The 21,093-nt window shown below is 35.8% G+C and overlaps 1 protein-coding gene across 6 annotated transcripts in view; it reads right to left on the bottom strand.

The window, feature by feature from the left end:
- LOC145678502 (uncharacterized) overlaps positions 1-21,093 on the bottom strand; it is a 147,188-nt gene that overhangs the window by 74,895 nt on the left and 51,200 nt on the right. Inside the window, exon 1 of one of the 6 annotated variants that reach the window (XM_081748717.1) lies at positions 4,440-4,597. The exons of 2 other annotated variants lie outside the window; for them this stretch is intronic. The gene's annotated coding sequence lies outside the window, so the exon portion shown is untranslated. Of the gene's footprint in view, positions 1-3,994; positions 4,306-4,439; positions 4,598-21,093 lie in introns of those variants that run through there. 3 more of the 6 variants (XM_081748720.1, XM_081748718.1, XM_081748721.1) reach the window with 3 other exon arrangements.

The following is a 21,093-nucleotide window of genomic DNA, read 5'->3' as shown; positions in this document are numbered from 1 at the left end:
TAAGTGTTAACATTTCCATTAGGGATGGCCAGAACCGGTTCCTGGTGGAACCAGTTTTCGGGTTTGAACGGATCCGGTTCTAGAAGATCCGGTTCCGGAACCGGTTTTTCGGATCCACGTCTGGAACCGGTTCTGAAAATCGGATCTCCAAGAACCAGTTCCGCTGGAACCGAAACTTTGTGACCATTCCTACGCTAAACCGGAGCTGCTGGCAGGCTGTGAACAGTGTGCTAGATGAAATGGTGGAAGCGACAGGCAGGCGCCCAGGCGGCGGCCGCTTGTCCCATTTGGCTAAATAAATTGGGTAACTGGCAAACTCATTGGCTAAACAGGTAAACTGGCCAACTCATTTGGCTAAACACCCACTGGTAGACCAAACGGGTCTGGGTGGGGAAGACACAAGCGCATGGTCCTCTTTGCATTTTTTGAAGGTGAACTTTGTTCCTCCTTTACGGGTCTTTGGGGGCTTTCGGATCCAGGTCTGGAACCGGTTCCTAGGATCCAGTTCTGTAACCGGGTTTTCAGATCAGATCTGGAACCGGTTTCTAAGATCCGGTTCTGGAACCGGGTTTTCGGATCCAGATCTGGAATCGGTTCCTAAGATCCGGTTCTGAAAACCGGATCTCCGAGAATCGGTTCCGGAACCGGAACTTTGTGGCCAACTCTAATTTCCATTATTCTCTTCCCCTTCAAACAAACTGTTTTATTTTTATTATTATTATTATTAGTATTAGTATTAGTTATGGAAAACTCCGTACGGTACTTTGCATTTCTACTTGGTAATGTGACAAGAAAGAAAAGAAACCAAAATCAAATGAAATGACATCTGAATTTAACGTCCCATAATTGGGCGGTGTTATGCAACAACCAGTCAACCTATAAATTTTTTTAAAAAATGATTTAACCCTACTGGATGGTTCGAACATATGTAAGGAACATAGGCCTACTAAAAAATCCTGGTAACGCGTTTGCGATCGGTCTGCCATCTATGAAGAGAAAAATCAACCCATATACGGTAATATCTTATGGGGTCGAGAAACCTATCACTGGGATTTCCTCAAAACTGACTCGTTGCGGGTTGAATGATTGTTGCGTAACACCGTCCAAATGCCCTTTAGGCTAAGGGAGACGATGATTAAAGCAAGTGAATGATAGAATAATTGGTGAAATGAAATGAAATGAAATCTTTGAGTTTTACATCCGACGGTTATGCCGGTTAGGCTAAAGGAGACGGTGACGATGAGTAATGAATGAAATGGTGGAATGAAGAAAGTGGGAGGAAACAGGAGAACCCCGAGAAAACCCACGCACACGGTGTTTGTCCACCACAAAGTTCACTTGGCGGGGGCTGGGATAGAACCCGGGTCCCCAAGCACCAGAGGTGAACGCTCTACTACTGAGCCACCGCGGCCCCAGAATAATTGGTGGTATGGGAAAGTGGGGAAAACGAAAGTACCCCGAGAAAACCCACGGGCGCGATGTTGTACACCACAAACTTACTTGGCCGAGAATCGAACTACAGACTCCATACACCAAAGGTGACCACTCTACCACCGAGACACCGTGCCCCTCCTGAAAAGAAACTATACTAGTTTCCTTTATTTACGGTTGAAATTGAATAATAAACGAAAGAAGAGTCAGTTATGATGTGGTAATTTAGGACTTTTAGGCACGTATTAAAGTGCCTAAATAAATTGAAGTGTGTGTTAATAATTAGTATGCATACTATTTGCATGTCTTATATGTACATAACCAATAATATTTATGCACTGTTAGAAATAGTTTTGTAGATTATCTGAATTTTATTTATTAGCTTTTTAATGAATGAAACAATAATTGCATTGCAATCACATTCATTAGTACTTTTCGAGAGACTTTAAATTTTGTAAGGGGACACGGTGACTCATTAGTAAAGCTCTCACCTGTGGTGCAAAGTGCCCTGATTCGATTTCAGGTTATATGAGCTTGTGGTGGATAACAAAGTGTCCGTGAGTTTTCTCAGATTCTCCCGTTTTCTCCCACACTGTCATTCCACAATGTTCATAATTATTCACTTTCATTAACCATCCGCCTACTCCTCCTTAATATAAAGGACTGTATTCGTACCGCCTACTCTTCCTTAACACGTTAAACGAGAAATTTAATTTCAGTCTTGACTTTCATAAATGCAAATTATGTTGATTGAGGAACACGATTTTTTTCTTTTTCTTTTCTTTCCTTTTTTTTTTTTTTTTTTTGTTAGTTGTTTTAGTTGTTTCAGAATTGTTAAAATACCTTTGAGCAACGAGGCTATACGAGGTGTGGACCTACACTTTAACGTGGAATCCGAAACATACGACTCCCCACCGGAAATTGAACCGGAATCTTGGTTTATTTCCACATTACAATGTAACAGCTACGATACATTAAAAATTAAATAAATTATCTTTGTAGATTTGTTTTCATAATACATTATTGACATATTAAAATGATTTACTTCCTTATTACACTTATCTTAAATTTTATTGTTTGTAGATTTCTGTAATATTTCATTCCATGAGAGCAGAATACGACACATAAACTTTATTTTTATTTTTATTTTTTTAGCTCAATTTTCACGCTAAAGAATCCAAAATCAATAAATATTAAAAATTTCTAACTTAATATATCCCAGCATTACGCACCGGGGCTAAGGAAGACGGTGATAATTTACCTGGTTGCATAAATTGTATTTATCCTTGACACTCAGCAATTGACTAACGGACCTATTTATGGCAGATATGCCAGCTGAAATTATTGTCAAGTATAAATGAACTTCACGCAACAAGGTAAGAAATTATTACTAAAGTTGTATTATTGAATATGCGCACAATGCATACACGAACGTATTATTCAAATACAAAATTAACCTTTTCATCTGAAATGAAAATAAAATTGACCCCTGACACTGAATAGTTACCTAAGATCAATTAAAATATATTAACTTGATACATTTATTTGTTCCCAAAGTATTAAAAAAAAAAAAAAAAACCGCACATGAATGTATTCAAAACCTAATTTGCAACAATGACTTTCACAGTATTAAAAGGTTTCCTTATTCCTAATTTGTTTGTAACTTTACTTTTAGCACAAGGCCATACGTGTAAGTACATTCTAACGTGGGATATTAACTCATGACCTCCAGGGAAAATTGAACCACTGTCTCCTGCACCAATGCAATTAAGCTAACCAATTTAGCTACAGATAGCTCTCGCGCTTCGTACCGATACATACGTAAAGCGTACTTATTTGGCAGTCTATCATTACTTTATTTTTATTTAACTTTTACTTTTTTCAACAATCAAATCGTTCAAACTTCCCTGCTGTACAGAATTTTTTGATGTAATTTTCCGCTGCGTAAGCAAAACCCGATGATTATTCCCTACAATTTAGATAACACATTCATCTATATGAGATCCAGTAAAGTCAAAAAGAAAGAAAAAAAAACTTTTCTGCAAAGAACAACTCTTAACGATGCGATTGTACATGCACTTTTGAATTTACACGGCTCCTATAATACCTGAAATGTGCTTATTTAGTTTTTAATTTAACGCCCCGCTTATGCGCCGAGGTTAAGGCACATAGTGATGAGATGGATGATAATGTAGTGAAGTGAGAAGAGACGGGAGAGAAACATCCCACACGATGTTTGATTACCATACAGCCCACTTAGGGCGAGCTTCAAACGATCCAGGAACCCCACGCATCACAGGTGGGCGCTCTACAACTGAGACACTACGACCCCCGAAATCTGCTTTATGTAACTATTGATTGAATTAATGATGTATAATTTGCAACAAATAAATTTTATCATTCTGTAGCTCTATTATGGTTACCGCGATTATCCCAAATATTTGTACTTTCACAGAATTACAAATGAAACCAATTTCCAGGCTAAAACACAAGCATATTTTCAGCAGTAGCCTAAAATCTTAATGGGAACAGGAAAGTTTCGAAGTAACCAAACGAAACTTACCTTAATTTCGAAGATACTTTCTATCCTTCACTCATAAGGTTCACACATAATTCCTACGTACAATTTTTACACATTAACATTTTTATATTTACAAGTGTTCGATACAGATCTCACATGGTAAGAACGGGAAAAGGGAAAATGGAAGCAGCTATTCCCCGGACCTGTTGAACGCCGAAGACAATAGTCGCTTCTCTGTTTTGCTGCCTAGTTTCCAAATTTAGCAGCTAACCTCTCAGCTGCGGAGCTGCCACCCTTTTTTATTTGTGTTTGTTTATTCTGTCTCTTCTTTCAGTTCCTACTTTACACCGGAGTTGTAACAAGTACAGATAATTCACCTAGTACTTTTTTTAAAATTTTAATTATATTCACTTGTACTATATTTATTCAAGATCAGCACTACTGTTACTATTTATTTACAGCGCTTGTAGATGTAAATAAAACATACCTTACCCACCATACAGATTAAAATTCATTTTATCCGGTATAAACTTCTCAATGTCAGTGAGTAAATGAGTGCATCAAATTTACGTAACGATTTACACATGACTAAGATGCAGCACACCCACATGACTTCGCACACTCGGATAACAGTGTCAGTGTTGCCAGCTTAAAATGAAGTTCCATATGCTGTAAATGGTTTGAAGACAACTTGCAGTTCATGATATTGTACGATGCATACTAGTAAGCAGGGACGTACGCAGAGTGGGTCCTGGGTTCCGGACCCCCTGAAAAACCGACTTTTTCGCAAATATAATATAATTTTAGGGAAGATTTTACAAATGTTAATATAATTTATCCTTATATTGAATTTGCCGCCACAGGACTGCTTTGAGCCCCTACTGAAATAAATTCTTGCGTGTGTGCTTGCTCGTAAGTCTCGAATTTTATTTTTCTTTCACGTTTGTGATTAGTTTCAGACTCGTGACAAGGAAGAGAACTTAAAGGGTGTATTCCGCCTGAAGTTTGCCAACTAAATTGTGTGGTGTTTTGAAGGAAAATATTTGCAATATATAAAGTATCGAGTCGTTGTTCCTCTCCAGATTTTTACCTACTTTTATGAGCTCCTGCTGTCAGGGCCGGCCTTAGGTGATGCGGGGCCCGATTGGGAATATTTAGCGGGGCCCCCGGTTTATAACTAACTTGCACCAAGGTCTGTAGAACCAATATCACCCACACACACATATAGATAGATAGATAGATTATGAAAAGTCCCCCGTTACTAAAGGCGACTACTTGAAAATGAATGAGTGAATGAGAAAAGGAATTCATCTTCATTGTTCCAATTACACAGAATGATATACAATATATATTTTTTACCTGGTGTTTTATTGACATTTCCTACTGCTCTTTATGTTATTCTTTCAAAAATCAGTGACTTCATATTTGAGATACATTATTTATAAATTGATCATTAAAACTTACCTCAATTATATTTCTGTAAATCCCAATCAACTGTGTTGGAAAACGCACACGAGTTACACCCTCTTTTATTCCGAGACACAAACAAACGTAAATCTGTCGATGCGGCGGGTGCATTTTAGTTAGCGCCCTCTTTCGATTATTTTTGTTGGTGAGTAAGGTTAGTGAAGAGAGCGAAATCTATTGCATCTTAATTTAAAACTATTGATAACATAAGTAATAGCACCCACGAATTAAGTTTATTTACATGTTTATTTACTTATATATTTTTACATATAGTTTCAGTAATAAACTTTGTAGCACTGATAACACATATCTACAAATTTCAACTTTCAGAAGTAAAACAATGCAGTTCTTGCTAAATCAAACGTCCTGAAAACGAAAAAGCATAAGTTTTTTCGTATCACCTTCAGATTTTCTCTTATGATAATGATGATGATTAACTGCTGACATGAGATATAACATGAAAGGTGTTTATGAAGATAAATTCTAAGATTTAATGAAAGAAATGCATGTATGTGGTATACTCTGTTCACTATTCTCTTATACAGTTTCAGAAACTCAAAGGCATGGTCCCTTTACCCAAAAAAAAAAAAAAAAAAAAAACGCAAAACAGCACTCAAATAACGTCAGCGGACAACTCCTCCGCTGGCAAAATCGATCCATCAATGCTTGTACGACGTTGCCTTACGTCTTTTCAAATTGTCAAGAAAGGGATAGTCAGTGACTATTTTTCCTTCTTCCTTTTCTCCTTTTTTTGACTTTTCTTTTACTTTGCCGTAACTCAGATAAAGTAAACGTTTTCCTGGAAACTAGAGCAATGTAACACAATAAGCATAAACATCTCTCTTGGACACTGATTAAATACTATAGCAATAGCGTTATATAAATAGTAACTGCTGACTGTAGCAAAACCTAAGGAAACTGCTGTAATAGACGCACTCTCCAATCGATAAACACTGAAGCCTATTGTGTAACACAGTTCGAATACTATTACCAATATAAAAAGAAATACGTCTGATATAATGGTGTCGACTCACGAGTCGACACGAGAAATATTGTTTCCTTATGGGCCATTCCATCGTCACGGGCAGGACATTTACACTACATTTTTGATGCTTTAAAGTTGTATATTTCTAAAAGTATTTTCCAGTAAGTACGCCAGAAATTTTTACTTAGGGGGGTGTTCAAAATAAAAGGGGGGTGCTCTTCGAATAGTGATATAATTTTTAAACAAACTCAAACAAGAAAACAGTATATTTTGTTACGCAACTATTGCAATACTATTATTATTATTATTATTATTATTATTATTATTATTATTATTATTATTATTATTATTATTATTATTATTATTATTATTATTATTATTATTACTAATAATAATAATATCAACTATTTGCAGTGGTAGGTTCAATAAAGTAAGTTCACACATTTGAGCATTTATTATTATTATTAAACTAAGTAATACAGTGAAACCTCTCAAAACGGACATCGATGCAACCGATCATTTGTCCGTAAATGAGAGGTGTCCCTAAAAGGGAGGGTTCTCTCTCATAACACCACATCACACATATTTATGGCATGGAAAAATAAGAAAGTTTGTCCTCTTACGAAGATGTCCGCTATTGAGAGACGCCCGTTAAGAGAGGTTTCACTGTATTAGGAATTAACTTCTACTATTTTACCTAGTAATTACATGTGAATTGATTACATACGAATTATTGTAGTCTAATTATTTCGCAAAATTCTGCTATTATTTCAATTTATTCACCCCACAAGTTTTAGTGGGTGATTTTTTTTTTCAAAATATTAATTGGGAAAAAATTCCCTCGTCCCACGCTGAAATCACATTCGTTTAGTAATTAATACTGTTCATAGTTCCAATTTCACTTCATTTAATATTCTAACCCTGTTGTTAACGTTAATTGTTGTAATATTATTTGATCTCTTAATCTCCCTTCCTGCCCCATCCTGGCTACGTTACTGGCTCTGAAAATCTTTCATAAGAAAATTATTCATTGATTTAGTTGTTTTCCAAAAATCCAGTTTTCCAATTTACAAATATGTTGTATCTTTCTGTTTTGTCTTCTTTAATATACCCTAATTTTAATAATCCCAGGGCTCATAGTGGTCTGATCTCTTGTTAATAGTAGAAAAGTGACCAAAAATGGCCAAAAGCACACAAAAAAGTGACCAAAATCTCATCATGCCCCCTTTTTCCTTTGTCAATTTCTCCATCACCTCTCTCTTTGTTTGTTTGTTCTTTTGTTTCTTCTTTACTTCGTTTTGAGTTTCCTCTTTTCTTAGGTTTTCAAAGTATGCTTTGTACTTACGGTAAGCAGACTTAGGAGATGTAAACAGCTTCTGAGTAAGTGGAACCAGTTCTGGCCTATTTCCGAATTTTTTTATCCCAGACATTGTATTTAACTTCGCATTAAGAGTACTCAAAAACGTGAACTATTCAAATTCATCACCTACTCTTAAGGAGAACATACAAGAAGCATATCACAAGACGAACATGATGAACAATATAAACACACTCACACAACGTTGAACGGACCGTTAACTATTACGAGAGAAAACTAAAAGATTATTATGATAGAAGAAAGAATAGACACAGAAGGGTTCTCAGCCCCACCTTGAGAGCTTAAGCATCCACCAACCACCCACTGTGCTTTAGAAAGAATAAAAGCTGGAGTGAGAATAAAGCTGACTGTTTCACATGTAGGAGCAAGTTCTGAAGCTTTCAGAAGAGTAATGAGTAACAAATTTCTGCCTTTTTCCATTTGTTTTTATATATTTCTTAGAAAACTGCCAATGCAAAACATAAATCACACAAAAAAGTCACTTTACCTCTCAAAAAAGTAACTTTTAGTGACAAATTTGAAAAAAAGGTAACTTTTTTTTAGTGACCAACTTGAAAAAAAAAAGTAAATTTTAGTGAAAAAAGTGACTCGCTATGAGCCCTGTTCCGCTCAATGAATTTACGTGAATAAAAATATACTTTACAAAAATTAAGCCAGCGCCAAATGCGTTCCTGCATAACACTAGACTCAGTCTAAAAAATATATAATTCTTACTTCGATCGATCTCTTCATTTCTAAAAGCGTCTTGACTACACCCTTGTAACGTTTGTTCGTTGATACACCACTTGCAGAGCAGGCTCGAAACCAGCCACAGAGCTTTGGGGTCCATGCATATGTTAGGAGGGGTCAAGTGATTAAAACTTCTCTTATAAATATCTAAATTGTGCATTTTGTATTGACTGGACTGGACATGAAAAATTTAGGGAGAGCCAGGCCCTCCTTAGCCCCCTTTTGGTTGCGAGCCTGTTCTAGAGTAGCACTTACCAACTGAATCTGGTGTAGGCTTATTATTATATTGACACATTGTTCCTAGTGAGGAGGAGGTAGGTGAATAACAGCTCAAGACGTTGCCAATTTCAGTAATCTGCATCTGTCCATCAATCTTTTTTCTCGGAAACGACCGCGGAGCCCAGGAGGGTAGGTATCAACGGTCTGTTTTGTCAATTGTTTCGATCGAAACACCGCCCGAAACAATAAGGTCATGTGGTTCTCGAAGTCGTACATGAGAACGAGGTCGCTTCGTATTTTGAAGTGAAATAAATAAATAAGAATACTGCCTTCTTTCCTAAACGCTAAACCTTTTTTAACTTGATGTAATAAATAACCTATATGATACTGATTGACACAATTGGATTTGGGGGAGTATTCCTTTTCCATCCAGGGGTGTGTGTAAAGAAATTTGGAGGGGTGTTAGGGGGTGTTGGGGGGGTGTAGATTACTCCCTGGTATTTTCTACAACATAAATTCTGCTAATTGTATGATATATGAGCAGTACAGACTTAGGAGTATATGTAGTTGATATTTTCAGTATTTTTTTTTCCGTTTAGAGTAGAAAATATTAATCCCTAAACGTCTGTCACGGGCGGGGACAAAAAAGAGAAGCGACTTTCGACACACCAAGTGAATGTTACAAAACTCTGTGAATTCTTAGCTCAAAATGTTTTTATTTAAACGGAAATGTATAAATGATGAAATTTTTAAACAAACCTCGCATAAGAGAAATTTGCCAAATATTTATATTGATAAATAAACTAAACTTGACTGTGTCACGGGCAGGACACATGGTTGTCACGGGCAGGACACCGTGTGAATCAATACACAAAATCTCAATAAGAGTGATTTCAAAAATTAAATAAAATCGAAAATAAGTCAATTTTTGCTGTTTTGTTATAGCATTGTACACAAATAATTCTATTTACTTTACTTGAGGCTCGCTTTTATCACAAAAATAACAATATGTCGTACACTTATTTCTCACCACCTACACTTTAGGAAATGGTTTTATTTGCCCATTTACACCCACCTTGTTAGGAAATTCGTAAAAAATACTGTCTAACAGTATATAAAATAGGTGCTAGTATCCAGTACCCGTGCCGTGGAAAATCAGCGCCCGGGGAGAGAGTATACGACGCGTCGCGATGGCGCCCCGTAAATATGAGTGAGGTCGACAGACCAGCCTCAAAGCGTCACCATGGTTGCTGCGACGCGTAAGAAAATTTTCAAAAATAAACCCTGCTTTTCCTTGATTTTTGAGCACTTTTTAATACTTTTCTCCTTCCATTTTATATAGATCTTTTATTTTTTTCCTCCTGAATTTTGTGCCCCCTTACTTTGACGCCCTGGGCCGTCATTCCGCTCGCCCCTTTCCCCCACGGCACGGCACTGCTGGTATCACATGTGTTATTTGATCGAAATGCACGTAAGACACATTTCAACAGTCTTGAAATTTTTTACCGCAATCGCTTACGGTCTTCATACGAAGTTTCCTTGACTTCGTCCTCTTCCACTGGGCTTTGTGCGATAGTTGCATGTCTATGCTTTCTTTTTCTGTCCACTAATGAAAAATTCCATCAACAAAAATGTTCCTTGTGTTATATCTTCAACAGCTTGTCTAACATAAGCCTTGTTAACATGCACACCTAAGTCGTCTCTCAGGATAGCTTCATGGCTTTCGGAATCATTTTCAGAATCTGAATAAAAGTCTGTTAGGAATTTAAAGATTTTACACGGATGAAGCTCTGATTTAAAAGTTCGACGAACTACCAAATTTTCGCTGTCAAATTGCAGGTTAAAAACTGTTTTGATTGGAGACATTCAATTGACAAGAGCATTTTCCCGTCTTTTATTCAATGCGTCTTTTTTTTTTTTTTTTTTTTTTCAATTTCTGTTGTTAAAACTAATGGCATTATTGGTCGTTTATTCTTGTCCCGTACTTTAGTAGTAAAACAGATATATTTTGAAACGAAGATCTTAAATCTACTACGAAATCAGCAGCACATTCGCACATTACTTTCTTTTGTTTCACAAAGTTCCATACTGGCCTTTTTGTACGTACTCTAATCCCATCCACATCTTCCTTGAAACGAACAAAAAGGTGACGCTAATGATAATATTTATATGACACTTATTTTAAGTTAAAACATCATACTGATAACAATAGATAATCCTCTATTTAAGCAAATAATGTTCATGCTTAGAAAACTTTATTTTAGTCCACATGGAATCATTTCCTATCATGAATAACCAATGTACACAAACTATCTCAGTGGCATGCCCACTGTCACGGGCAGGACAAGTTTTCAAATTGAAATAAATCGAAATATGTTATTAGCATTAGTCCAAAATTTGGTAAGTGTGAAGTACACGTGCAAATTGTTACTTCTACTAAGTACGAACCACATTCTCAAATTTAGTACTCCAGTACAATAACTTTTGGTAGTTTTCTGTCACGGGCAGGACACTCATGTTGACGTTTATATCTTTAATGATATTATAAACAATTTTTATCCTGTAAACACTTTTTCAACTGCAGCTTGTAGCAAAAAGAATAATCTTGAATAGCTCGAAGTTACTTCAGCCAAACATGCACAATATACGTAAAATATTGCCGATTACAAGAATAAAAAAATTCCTCGCAGCTGACATGTTACTAATTCACAACTTAGACTTAAAATTTTACGTGAATTCTAAGTATAAATAAGTTTTTCTTTGTGAAAAAGTAAATTTCGTTCCATTTACTTCATATATACATAAAAATGCATTAGTTTTGACAGTTTTCGAAAATTTGGGTTCAGGCTCACTTTCGCGTGGAATGGCCCTTATCTAAATTTTGTAAGTCACATCTCGTCTCTCTTCTCGAAGATTTTTTTTATCTAGTTTCGATTATCGAAAAAGATGTTTTCGTCTCGTTCCATTTTGTAAATTCACCTACAAAATTTATGACCTGATTTTTTTAGATTTTCAAACTATGCAATGCATAAGTGTCGGAAGTCTTACAGAACGGGTTTGTCCGTCCTTTCGTCTGTCGTCAGTTATCAAGCCGAAACAATAGGAGATATCGAGATGCGGATTTTGCAATCGATTCAGCAACCCAGAAACCGGTATTGTCTTCTCCATTAACCCTCTATTCAAACCAGAAGTAATTAAAAATAATCATTTCGGGTTTCAATATTTATCGCCATAGAACAAAATAGTAATAGACAGCGAGGAACATTTCTGCAATCGATTCATGGTCTCAGGACTATTATATATATATATATATATATATATATATATATATATATATATATATATATATATATATATATATATATATATATATATATAATCATAACCTGCAACACTATCGAAACCGGAAGTACTTCAATCTATAGTACTTCTGGTTTCAATACTGATTTTCATAGAGCAAGAACTGGAAAAGATATTGAGAAGCACTTCTTTTGCAATCTATTCAGCGTCCCAAGAATAGATTCTATGCCCTCCCTTAATCCTCTATTCAAACTGGAAATGATCCAAATTAACGATTTTTGGTTTCAACATTTCGCCACAGAACAAAAACTAAGGAATGGCGAGAAATGTTTTATATATAGAGGATATTCAAAAGATTGGCATGTGAGACTACTATTTAACATTGAAATCCCATAAGGAAAAAATCGCACTTCGACCTTTGACCCTGTAATTCCGCAGATTCTAACACCCGTGATTTCGTCTTGTTATCAGACAAACCTTCTGACCTTCCTCTAAATTGCCTGCAAATTTCACAGTTTTAGCTTTTACGAGTGCTGAGTACTATGAAATTAAAGTTTACACATGAATTATGGGACAATATATATATATATATATATATATATATATATATATATATATATATATATATATATATATATATATATATATATATATATATATATATATATATATATATACGGGGTGTTTCAGATAAAACGTCCAGTCTGTATAAATCAGAAATGGCTGGGAATAAAAAGATGAAACAAAAACCGAGACAGGAAAATCTCATAGGGCACATCACATGGTGCGGTTGGGGTGGCTCCCAGGGCCCTCCTTCAAGGGGGCCCAGGGGCCAACTTCAAATTTTCAAATAGGAACACGTATTGAATCATACCTCATTCAATAGTACTTGAAAAACAAAACAAATTTTGTAGGAAACAATTTTCGATTTGGGCCACCGTTTTCAAAATGGCCGCAAAAAGTGGTCTTGTATCAGATAAAACGTCCAGTCCGTATAAATCAGAAATAGCTGGGAATAAAAAGATGAAACAAAAACCAAAATAGGAAAATCTCATAGGGCACATCACATGGTGCGGTTGGGGTGGCCCCAGGGCCCTCCTTCAAGAGGGCCCAGGTGCCAACTTCAAATTTTCAAATAGGAACACGTATTGAATCATACCTCATTCAATAGTACTTGAAAAACAAAACAAATTTTGTAGGAAACAATTTTCGATTTGGGCCACCGTTTTCAAAATGGCCGCAAAAAGTGGTCCTGTATCAGATAAAACGTCCAGTCCGTATAAATCAGAAATGGCTGGGAATAAAAAGATGAAACAAAAACCGAGATAGGAAAATATCATAGGGCACATCACATGGTGTTGTTGTGGAGACCCTCAGGGCCCTCTTTCAAGGGGGCCCAGGGATCAACTTCAAATTTTCAAATAGGAACACGTATTGAATCACACCTCATTCAATAGTACTTGAAAACGAAACAAATTTTGCAGGAAACAATTTTCCATTTGGGCCACCGTTTTCAAAATTGCCGCAAAAATTGGGTCCTGTAGCAGATAAATCGTCCAGTGCTTATAAATCAAAAACGGTTGAGAAGACATAGATGAAACAAAAATTGAGATAGGGAACGATGATAAAGCATATCAAGTGGTGGTGTTGTTGTGACCCTCAGAGCCGTCCATGTAGGGGGCCCTGGGGCTAACTGCAAATTGTGGAATAGGTAAATTGGGTTTGTCATACCTAAGTAAATGGTGAACTTAAAAGTAGCAACGTTTGTTGGAAACAATGTTTTATTTGGGCCACATTTTGAAATTGTGCGATCGGGAAATGTCATAGAGTGCATTGAACACAGCGTGCTTTTTTCCCACAAAGGCCCATAACATGTTTCAGCTTTGAGAGGGAGGGGAGGGTAGAGACTATACCATTGTAAAGGGAAATGTATGCAGTTTACTTCGATTGAAAAAAAAAACTGAACAACAAACGTTTCTTGCAGAATGTTTTTCCTGTCAGGCAGAGTTTATTGGGATCAGAACGATTCAGCGGTTTAGATTGGTAATACGTAGGGGGAGCAAGATGTTTTCTAACGGAATAAGTGAACACATTTCTTTGGGTAGTAGACCTTACTTTTGTGGTTTATGTGTTAAAGTCAGAATGCTGCTCTCAAGCTTGCTGATTTGTTTCGTTAATTAGAATGAACAAAAGACTAATAGATTTAAATTAGAGATAATATTCCACGTTTGCCATTGGTAAAATTATGACTTCATATTAGAACCCTTTCCTCCACGATCCCCAGATCTCACCTGTATGGACTTTTATTTCTGGGGACGGATCAAGGACATTGTGTACAAGGATATGCCAACAAGTGTGGCGGATATGAAGTGCCGTATAGTGAATGCTTTTCGCAGCATTACTAGAGCGGAATTAGAAGCTGTTCACCGAACATATCACACCAGAATTGCACATTGCATTGCCGCTCATGGACAACATTTTGAAAATTTATGAGAGAGAATTGAGGCCATATCATATTACATGGGACGAAACTGGATAGTGGTGACATATTGTTTCAGGTATGCCAGTAAAATTATTTGTTTCTTTTCCACTATACTATAGTTTATTCACTTTCGACACTTCACACACACGTATTTCGCACTCCTCGAATTTCCTTCCATTTTGCAAAATACACGTTGCGACTGAGTAACTGGGTTTGCATGTCAGTCTTTTCTTATACAGTAATATCTGTTTCAATTTTACACTTTTCTCGAATGTGGTAGTAGCATATAATGTTCAAGCTGCCGTATTTGAATGGTGGCCAATTCATCACGGTTAGCAGGATTGCACGTAGTAGACAATATGTGCCCCACAGTAAAACAAACTTACAAAACGTGCATGCGTTTCATATGTTTACAATGATGTATCGTATCGCATACGTTCCCATTAACAAATTAGAGTCCTCAGCGCTCCACGTTAAGAGCTATGTTAAAAGAAAAAGGACACTACATTAAATTTTCCCGATGACATTTTCTTAGCTATTTTTGTATAATCATTCACCTTCAGTCATTTCTGATTTATAAGCACTAGACGTTTTATTTGCCTACATAAACAAAATCTGTATCTAAACGGTGGCAAAGACGCATTCTTCCTACCAAATTTGTTTGTCATGATATTCCCAATGTTATATCACACGACAAAACGTCAAATGTCATGTTGTAGGTGCCCCAATTGTCCCATGATAACTGGCCCTATACGTATAGCCAAAACCATGCTATAGACATTGCAACTTTTCACATTTTCCTACTCAGTTTTTGCTTCATCGTTTTATTCTCAGCCGTTCCTGATTTATAAGCACTGGACGTTTTATCTGATACAGGACCCACTTTTTGCGGCCATTTAAAAACGGTGGCCCAAATCGAAAATTGTTTCCTACAAAAGTTGTTTCGTTTTTCAAGTACTATTGAATGAGGTATGATTCAATACGTGTTACTATTTGTAAATTAGAAGTTGGCCCCTGGGCCCCCTTGAAGGAGGGCCCTGGGGGCCACCCCAACAACACCATGTGATGTGCCCTATGATATTTTCCTATTTTGGTTTTTGTTTCATCTTTTTATTCCCAGCTATTTCTGATTTATACGGACTGGACGTTTTATCTGATACAGGACCACTTTTTGCGGCCATTTTGAAAACGGTGGCCCAAATCGAAAATTGTTTCCTACAAAATTTGTTTCGTTTTTCAAGTACTATTGAATGAGGTATGATTCAATACGTGTTCCTATTTGAAAATTTGAAGTTGGCCCCTGGGCCCTTTTGAAGGAGGGCCCTGGGGGCCACCCCAACCACACTATGTGATGTGCCCTATGAGATTTTCCTATTTTGGTTTTTGTTTCATCTTTTTATTCCCAGCCATTTCTGATTTATACAGACTGGACGTTTTATCTGAAACACCCTGTATATATATATAAAGACCTCTAGAAATAACACAAAAGGGAAAATGTGGCAACAACACATCTGTCACCCTCACTGACTTTCCTTCGACCAGCCATAAATAAGCCCCGATACTGACAAGGAAGGATCATGCAGTGGCTCCGCTGAGATCCGAACGAGACAATTGTGTTTGCATTTGATATGTTTTAAGTAGACGAATCCCAAAGTTATACGTGCTATCGGGCGGAATATCGTGAGTTACAACATATTTTGTAATGTAAGAACTACAAAAAATTACATGGCAGAATAGTTTAAATCGAGTCATTTGTTCGGAAATGGTTGGGTAAATGGAAAACTCGGACAATACGTATCCCATTATTTTCAAGGGGACACTTTTTCGCATAAAAAAGTTTGCCCCAGGGTCCTCGCAAGGTCCCAAACGAGATCCAACTCAAAATTTTCAATGGCAAGGGGGGCTAAGTGGCACATCATTTAAAAGCTGTTGAAAAATTTTAAAAATGCAACTAGTCCGACTCTCTACGACAACCCTGTGCAAAATGGCGAGGGTCAAAATATAAACAAAAACTTAATTGAAAAGTCCACGGTCACCCTTATAAATCGGAAACGGTGAGACAAATGTGAAAATAGGGAAGGGATGTGGTATTATTTTCAAAGTACAACAATTTAAGTTAAAACGTCTTGTCCTAGGATCACCACAGGGTCCAACTAAAAAATTTCAAATGGGAAGAGGGGTTAAGTAGCTCATCGTTTGCAAAATCTTGTTAAATGAAAGTAGATGAGCAAGTCTTGACTTTCTACGACAACCCTGTCCAAAATTGCGGCGGGTCAAAATGTAAACAAAAGCTTAATTGAAAAACTATGACCACCTTGAATCCAAGATGGCCGCTTAAAGCCTATGTCATTCATAACAGTACAAATCTAAATCTCTATTTTTCTTTATTATGTATTTAGAAACAATAGGAAGACTAAAGAACAATTGAATTTCGATTCACTTCAACTATCATTTCATTCGGTAACAACACATATATGTTTTGTTCTTAATGCACGTTCGTCACGGTTCTCTCGACATCATTTACTTGAATATAACGAATATGCGATGAACACACAATTGACTTCCTACTCATACTGCTAAACAAAAGTTGAATACCTTCGGGTATTTTTCTAATTTTGTCATACGTAGTTCATGCATACAGGACTTGCTGCACCAGTAATTTGGGGGCTCTATTGTAACATATTCGTGATGGTTACATTTGTATGTCATTCGTTGGTTTGATGGCAATACTTCAAGCAATACCAAATATTCCCAAAAAAAAAAAAAAAAATCATTTGCAAGATTGGCGAGTAGTACCAAACCTTGTGTAAGTCATTTCAGTACATCGAGCTGCGTCAAACTTTGTTGGTTTGGTCACAGTATTCCAAGAAATAACATATTTATATACAAACTCATTTTTCACCCTGGCAGCCATATTGGATTACCGATTATACTCTTTGATTTTTCGTGGATATCTACTATTAACCATAAACATAAATACCACATTTCGCTTCTCCAACACCAGTGATGTGAGCTGGACATGCGTTCGATACATAATACGGCATTTTGAACTCATGATGTCGCGTTTTTTAACATTTCGCATAATTTCGTCACCTACTAATCAACATTAGTGTCAAACTTGGTTTTCCTAGCTTCAGCAGTTTGGTATGCTTATCCTTTCGATATAGGTTTTAATCGGCTATCTTGGATTCAAGGTGGCCATAGATTTTCAATTAAGTTTTTGTTTACACTTTGACCCGTCACCATTTTGCACAGGGTTGTTTTATAGAGTCGAGACTTGCTGCATTTTCTTAAATTTTACAACAGCTTTCAAATGATGTGTCACTTAACCCCCCTTGCCGCTTGAAAATTTTGAGTTGGACCCCGTCTGGGACCTGCGGGGAACCGTGGGACAAAGTTTTTACCCCAAAAAGTTTGTCGTTGAAAATTATGGGATACGTATTGGCCGAGTTTTAAACCTATCTAACAGTTTCCGAACAAATGACTCCGTTCAAACTATTTTGCCATGTATTTTTTTTTTTTTTTTTTTTTTTTTTTTTTTTTTTTGTAGTTCTTACATTACAAAATATGTTGTAACTCACGATATTCCGCCTGGTGGCACGTATAACTTTGGGATTCGTCTAGTTATAACATATCAAATGCAAACACAATTGTCTCGTTCGGATCTCAGCGGAGCCACTGCGTGACCCTACCTTGTGAGTTTGGTGACATCCTACACCACCCGCGGAGTGTCGGCATGGGACTAGAATCCGTTTAAAAGAACGCATTTTGAAAAAAATGGCGTTTGTTGAGTTTCGTTAAAACGGTCCTCAACTTGAATTGGAGATTTCAAGGTTGCATATTAGATGATTAACGAGATATGATTATTATAGCTAGAACCGAAGAAGGATTACAGGAGATGACTGACAAGATAGTTGACACTGGGAAACTATATGGATTGGAAATCAATAGCGGAAAATCGAAAATCATGAGAATATTTCATAGAAAAGCGCCCTTATGGGACAGAGTAGAAGACAGAGAACACGAAGAGGTCGATAATTTCAAGTATCTGGGAAGTGTTTTGACGAGAGACGCTTACTGGACCAAAGAGATTAGAGCGAGAATTGCCGTAGCTAAAGAAGCATTCAACAAGAGAAGATCACTCTTAAATAGCAGACTTAATGTTGAACTACGGAAGAAATTGGTGTTATATGTGGAGTATTGGACTGTATGTTTCAAAAACTTGGAAATTACGGAAGTTAGATCAGAAACATTTAAAAAGCTTTGAAATGTGGCGTTGGTGGAAGATGAAGATAAAATGGATGGAGAGAGTAACAATTGAAAAGGCTTTAAAACGGATAGAAGAGAACGCTTTTAGCTTGCGCAAAATTGACTATGGGCGAGTACGAGACAAATGAATCTTCAATAAACTTGAAATTCATACTAGTTGTCAAATTTTATTACTATAAAATGCATGTTAGTGTTAAAGTGATTTTTTCAGTGGCTTATGAATCTCAAAAATCTAGTGCCAAGGAAGGTTAATTATGATCTGGTATAGAAAAAGGAAAGGAGAAATTTATTTATTTATTTATTTATTTAACACACACCTATTACAGAGCCAATTGCTCCAATTACAACAGGTGAATACAAATTCAAATGTACAATTGTGAAATTGCTAAATAATCTATTAGATTAAAATAAATATTAGAAAAAGAACAGAAAAAAAGAAAAAAGTCTAAAATAGCAACATTCATGTAGGCTACTTTTTTCTTTTTTGAATGCAATAACATAATCATTGCATTACATAAGCAGGGTTCAAAAACAATTGAATCAATTTTATATACTTTTCCAAAGACATCGTAAAATCCACGATTATTCCAGATTTTATAATATCATTATGTTTCTTACAAAGTCTCACAAGTGGTGAATTTTTATGGGAGGTTGTTTTAGATTTAGGTATAACAAATGGTAATCGTACTCTTAAAGATCTACTAGTGCTAAATTTTAACATTTCCAGAAAATCTTGATTAACTATAATACCATTAATAATTTTAAACAGAAAAAAATGATGTATTATTTCCCTCCTTTTTACCAGAGATGTACAATTAAATTCCCTTAGGATAACACTATAGTTAACTTTCATATCATACGCAGAGATTTTGAATCTCTTGTACAATAAATACCTTAAAAATCTTTTTTGTATTGATTCAATTTTCCTTATTTGATTATCATAACAGGGGGACCATACTAATGAAGCGTACTCTAATTTACTTCTAACTAATGAATTAAATAATTTAACTAACACTTCTGCATTGTTTAATTCCTTTGAATTTCTAATTATGAAACCTAAAGCTTTATAGGATTCATTAACAATTCTATCAATATGTATATTAAATTTTAATTTTGTATCTAAAGTAACACCCAAATCCTTAATTTGTGTTGATTTTTGTAATATTTCATTGCAAATTTTATAATTATATTGAGCAGGTTCACCCTGTCGTGAAAAAGTAATAACAGAACATTTTTTAACGTTAAATTGTAATTTATTGTCAATACTCCATTTGTAACAACTGTCAAGATCCTTTTGTAATTTCTTTGCGTCTTTCATATTATTTATTGCCCGAAATATTTTTAAGTCATCCGCGTACAACAGACATTTGGAATATTTTATAACGCCAGACAAATCATTAATAAACAAAAGGAAAAAGAGTGGACCCAGTTTAGACCCTTGAGGTATTCCTGAATGAATCACGTATCTATCTGAACATAGCCCATTATAAGTAACAAACTGTACACGTTCTCTTAAATAGGATTTAATTAGAGTTAATAACGCTTCTGATAAGCTCAAATTTGCTAATTTGTTAAGCAATAACATAATCATGCCAAATGCCTTCGCAAAGTCTGTATATATTACATCAATAGAACAACTGTTTCCGTTCAAGGAGTCCAAAATAAACTGCGTAAGGTTAGTTAGATTCGTAGTAGTGGATTTCCCCGGTAAGAAACCATGTTGACACTCTACTATGTATGATTTTACATGATTAAATATCTTACTGTACAATATGTGTTCAAATATTTTAGACGGCATCGATATTAATGAAATAGACCTATAGTTTGTAATATCGTTTGGATTCCCAGATTTATAAATCGGAGTCACTTTACTAATTTTCCAACATTCAGGAAAACACCCAGTAACCAAAATGAGATTATAAATATAGCAAAGAGGAGTTACCAAAACATCTACACAACCCTTAAAAATATAAGATGGTAAATTATCTGGACCACTAGATCTTGTTGATCGAGTTTTCTTTATTGCTTCCTTACATTCTTCCTCATTCACTTTTTTTATAACCAGGCAGTGAGGTATTAAAGGTATATTCGAGGTGCTCCATTCGTAGAATGAAGACCTTTCATCATACACACTATGAAAATATTGAGCGAAACCCTCAACAATATTTTTATTTTTTTTTAATAACTCACCGTTATATAACATAGTAGATGGATTTTGTAAACATCTTTTCTTATTTTTTATGAAACTCCAGAAGTGTTTTGTGTCTCTACTAATATTATTCCCTATATTTTGAATGTATAAAGAATAAGCT

The sequence above is a fragment of the Thermobia domestica genome, chromosome 2, assembly GCF_964235325.1.
Source record: "Thermobia domestica chromosome 2, izTheDome1.hap1.1, whole genome shotgun sequence".
Lineage (NCBI taxonomy): Eukaryota > Metazoa > Arthropoda > Insecta > Zygentoma > Lepismatidae > Thermobia > Thermobia domestica.
The sequence above is the reverse complement of the archived record's forward strand: the minus strand, read 5'-3'. Positions and strand labels throughout refer to the sequence as shown.